At 53.8% G+C, this 4,193-nt stretch overlaps 2 non-coding genes across 2 annotated transcripts; both read right to left on the bottom strand.

Moving 5' to 3' along the window:
* Positions 1-1,647: 1,647 nt before the first annotated feature.
* trnas-aga (transfer RNA serine (anticodon AGA)) lies at positions 1,648-1,729 on the bottom strand. Its single transcript has one exon. It is a non-coding gene; the product is annotated as a tRNA-Ser (tRNA).
* Positions 1,730-2,009: 280 nt separating this feature from the next.
* Positions 2,010-2,081, bottom strand: trnai-gau (transfer RNA isoleucine (anticodon GAU)). Its single transcript has one exon. It is a non-coding gene; the product is annotated as a tRNA-Ile (tRNA).
* Positions 2,082-4,193: the final 2,112 nt, after the last annotated feature.

Here is a 4,193-nt window from a genome sequence, read left to right as displayed (position 1 = left end):
TTTATTGTGGTCCTGAAACCAGAACATGAGTAAAAAACAATATGCGCTTGAGCATCTGACAGAGTGCTGTCCATGGTGCTAGGAGCGTCTGGGTGTTTATGGTACCAGGGCCCTGGTCCTCCAGGCCCAAGGGCTGGCTCTTTCACTCCAGTGGCCGGTTGGTGGGGGGCTTAAAAGCGGGTCCCCGGGTTCGGACGGTGAGCCGGGTCTTTGGGTGGCTCCAGGTGAGCCGGGTTTTTGAGGTTGTTGAGTTGTTGTTAGGGTTTGGTGGTGGAAGCTCCTGAGGTTTGGTGGTGGAAGCTCCTGGGGTCTGGTGATGGAAGCTCCTGGGGTGTGGTGGTGGAAGCTCCTGGGTTCTGGTGGTGATGCTCCTGGGGTCTGGTGCTGATGCTGCTGGGGTCTGGTGGTGGAAGCTCCTGGGGTCTGGTGGTGGAAGCTCCTGAGGTCTGGTGGTGGAAGCTCCTGGGGTCTGGTGGTGGAAGCTCCTGGGGTCTGGTGGTGGAAGCTCCTGGGGTCTGGTGGTGGAAGCTCCTGGGGTCTGGTGCTGATGCTGCTGGGGTCCGGTGGTGGAGCTAGTGGGGTCTGGTGTTGGAAGCTCCTGGGGTCTGGTGGTGGAGCTAGTAGGGTCTGGTGGTGGATGGGGTCTGGTGGTGATGCTGCTGGGGTCTGGTGGTGGAGCTAGTGGGGTCTTGTGGTGGATGGGGTCTGGTGGTAATGCTGCTGGGGTCTGGTGGTGGAGCTAGTAGGGTCTGGTGGTGGATGGGGTCTGGTGGTAATGCTGCTGGGGTCTGGTGGTGGAGCTAGTGGGGTCTGGTGGTGATGCTGCTGGGGTCTGGTGGAAGCTCCTGGGGTCTGGTGGTGGAAGCTCCTGAGGTCTGGTGGTGGAAGCTCCTGGGGTCTGGTGGTGGAAGCTCCTGGGGTCTGGTGGTGATGCTGCTGGGGTATGGTGGTGGAGCTAGTGGGGTCTGGTGTTGGAAGCTCCTGGGGTCTGGTGGTGGAGCTAGTGGGGTCTGGTGTTAATGCTGCTGGGGTTTGGTGGTGGAGCTAGTGACTTACATGTTTTGAAAAAGGCGGGCATGACGAAAAGATCCTGTAAAAAATCTCTGTAATATGTTTCTTTTTTTCCTGTAAAGTTGGACATTTGAAAGATTAGGTAAATGGGGAATGACTGGCTTTTAATCAGTTGTGGAACTGCAACGAAATTCATTTCTGCATAAGACCCAATGCGAGAAAGAGATGGTCGACCTTCCTGTGCCGAGCACCAAGAAGAGGATTAGAGGGGTTTTCCAAGTCCAAATAATATTATTGCAGTAATACATGTTTCCGCCCAGTTTCGAACAGGGGACCTTTCGCGTGTTAGGCGAACATGATAACCAATACACTACGAAAACTTGCATGCTTTGAAAATGGCGGGCGTAACGAAAAAAAAATCCTATCTTCAAATCATTCATGTTAGAAATAAATGTGTGATTTCATATAAGTTGTCCTGGTGCGGTAAAATTAAAAATCATCCATCGGTATTACCATGCTGGGTAGAAAATACAAAATGTACCACAAGGGAAGCCAACTGATTACTTTTGAAAGACAGTACTGGATATGATTAATAACTGCAAATTAGGCAGTAGTCTTGCACATTCATACATTACTCGTTGTTGGCAGGATTCGAACCTGCGCGGGGAATCCCCAATGGATTTCTAGTCCATCGCCTTAACCACTCGGCCACAACAACCTGTCAGCTGTGTGTATGTGTGTGTGTGTGTGTGTGAATCTTCAGAAATAGACAATTTAGAGTCTTTATTTTAAAATGGTTGGTTTTACTTTATTTTAAAATGGTTGGTTTTACTTTATTAGGTTGAGACATATTTTCATCCTCATTTTGATTAAATGCATTTTCATCAACAGTCAGTGCAGTATGTTCATAGATCATACATCCACTTTCTTGTTTCCAAAAAGCTCTGGATAGATTTCAGTTAATCTCTCACATCTCATGTATGAGAGGATCTCTTAAGTAGCAGAGGATGGTTTCGATCCATCGACCTCTGGGTTATCGGCCCAGCACGCTTCCGCTGCGCCACTCTGCTGTATAACCAGGATGTGACTCCGCCACACAGTGGGGGGGAGGGGGGTAGGGGACTTAAAAGCGGGTCCCCTGGTTCGGACGGTGAGCCGGGTCTCTGGGTGGCTCCAGGTGAGCCGGGTTGTTGAGGTTGTTGAGTTGTTGTTGGGGTCTGGTGGTGGAAGCTCCTGAGGTGTGGTGGTGATGCTGCTGGGGTCTGGTGGTGCAGCTAGTGGGGTCTGGTGGTGGAAGCTCCTGGGGTCAGGTGATGGAAGCTCCTGGGGTCAGGTGATGGAAGCTCCTTGGGTCTGGTGATGGAAATTCCTGGGGTCTGGTGGTGGAAGCTCCTGGGGTCTGGTGGTGATGCTGCTGGGGTCTGGTGGTGATGCTGCTGGGGTCTGGTGGTGGAGCTAGTGGTGTCTGGTGGTGGAAGCTCCTGAGGTGTGGTGGTGATGCTGCTGTCGTCTGGTGGTGGAGCTAGTGGTGTCTGGTGGTGGAAGCTCCTGGGGTTAAAGTCCAGAGTGCTAACCATTACACCATGGAACCCTGTTCAGCTTTTATTGTGTTTTTATTGTGGTCCTGAAACCAGAACATGAGTAAAAAACAATATGCGCTTGAGCATTTGACAGAGTGCTGTCCATGGTGCTAGGAGCGTCTGGGTGTTTATGGTACCAGGGCCCTGGTCCTCCAGGCCCAAGGGCTGGCTCTTTCACTCCAGTGGCCGGTCGGTGGGGGGCTTAAAAGCGGGTCCCCGGGTTCGGACGGTGAGCCGGGTCTTTGGGTGGCTCCAGGTGAGCCGGGTTTTTGAGGTTGTTGAGTTGTTGTTAGGGTTTGGTGGTGGAAGCTCCTGAGGTGTGGTGGGGATGCTGCTGGGGTCTGGTGGTGCAGCTAGAGGGGTCTGGTGGTGGAAGCTCCTGGGGTCTGGTGATGGAAGCTCCTGGGGTGTGGTGGTGGAAGCTCCTGGGTTCTGGTGGTGATGCTGCTGGGGTCTGGTGCTGATGCTGCTGGGGTCTGGTGGTGGAAGCTCCTGGGGTCTGGTGGTGGAAGCTCCTGAGGTCTGGTGGTGGAAGCTCCTGGGGTCTGGTGGGGGAAGCTCCTGGGGTCTGGTGGTGGAAGCTCCTGGGGTCTGGTGGTGGAAGCTCCTGGGGTCTGGTGCTGATGCTGCTGGGGTCTGGTGGTGGAGCTAGTGGGGTCTGGTGTTGGAAGCTCCTGGGGTCTGGTGGTGGAGCTAGTAGGGTCTGGTGGTGGATGGGGTCTGGTGGTGATGCTGCTGGGGTCTGGTGGTGGAGCTAGTGGGGTCTTGTGGTGGATGGGGTCTGGTGGTAATGCTGCTGGGGTCTGGTGGTGGAGCTAGTAGGGTCTGGTGGTGGATGGGGTCTGGTGGTAATGCTGCTGGGGTCTGGTGGTGGAGCTAGTGGGGTCTGGTGGTGATGCTGCTGGGGTCTGGTGGAAGCTCCTGGGGTCTGGTGGTGGAAGCTCCTGAGGTCTGGTGGTGGAAGCTCCTGGGGTCTGGTGGTGGAAGCTCCTGGGGTCTGGTGGTGGAAGCTCCTGGGGTCTGGTGGTGATGCTGCTGGGGTCTGGTGGAAGCTCCTGGGGTCTGGTGGTGGAAGCTCCTGAGGTCTGGTGGTGGAAGCTCCTGGGGTCTGGTGGTGGAAGCTCCTGAGGTCTGGTGGTGGAAGCTCCTGGGGTCTGGTGGTGGAAGCTCCTGGGGTCTGGTGGTGATGCTGCTGGGGTATGGTGGTGGAGCTAGTGGGGTCTGGTGTTGGAAGCTCCTGGGGTCTGGTGGTGGAGCTAGTGGGGTCTGGTGTTAATGCTGCTGGGGTTTGGTGGTGGAGCTAGTGACTTACATGTTTTGAAAAAGGCGGGCATGACGAAAAGATCCTGTAAAAAATCTCTGTAATATGTTTCTTTTTTTCCTGTAAAGTTGGACATTTGAAAGATTAGGTAAATGGGGAATGACTGGCTTTTAATCAGTTGTGGAACTGCAACGAAATTCATTTCTGCATAAGACCCAATGCGAGAAAGAGATGGTCGACCTTCCTGTGCCGAGCACCAAGAAGAGGATTATAGGGGTTTTACAAGTCCAAATAATATTATTGCAGTAATACATGTTTGCCCCCAGTTTCGAACAGGGGAC

This window comes from Cololabis saira, unplaced genomic scaffold, assembly GCF_033807715.1.
Source record: "Cololabis saira isolate AMF1-May2022 unplaced genomic scaffold, fColSai1.1 scf523, whole genome shotgun sequence".
Lineage (NCBI taxonomy): Eukaryota > Metazoa > Chordata > Actinopteri > Beloniformes > Belonidae > Cololabis > Cololabis saira.
The sequence above is the reverse complement of the archived record's forward strand: the minus strand, read 5'-3'. Positions and strand labels throughout refer to the sequence as shown.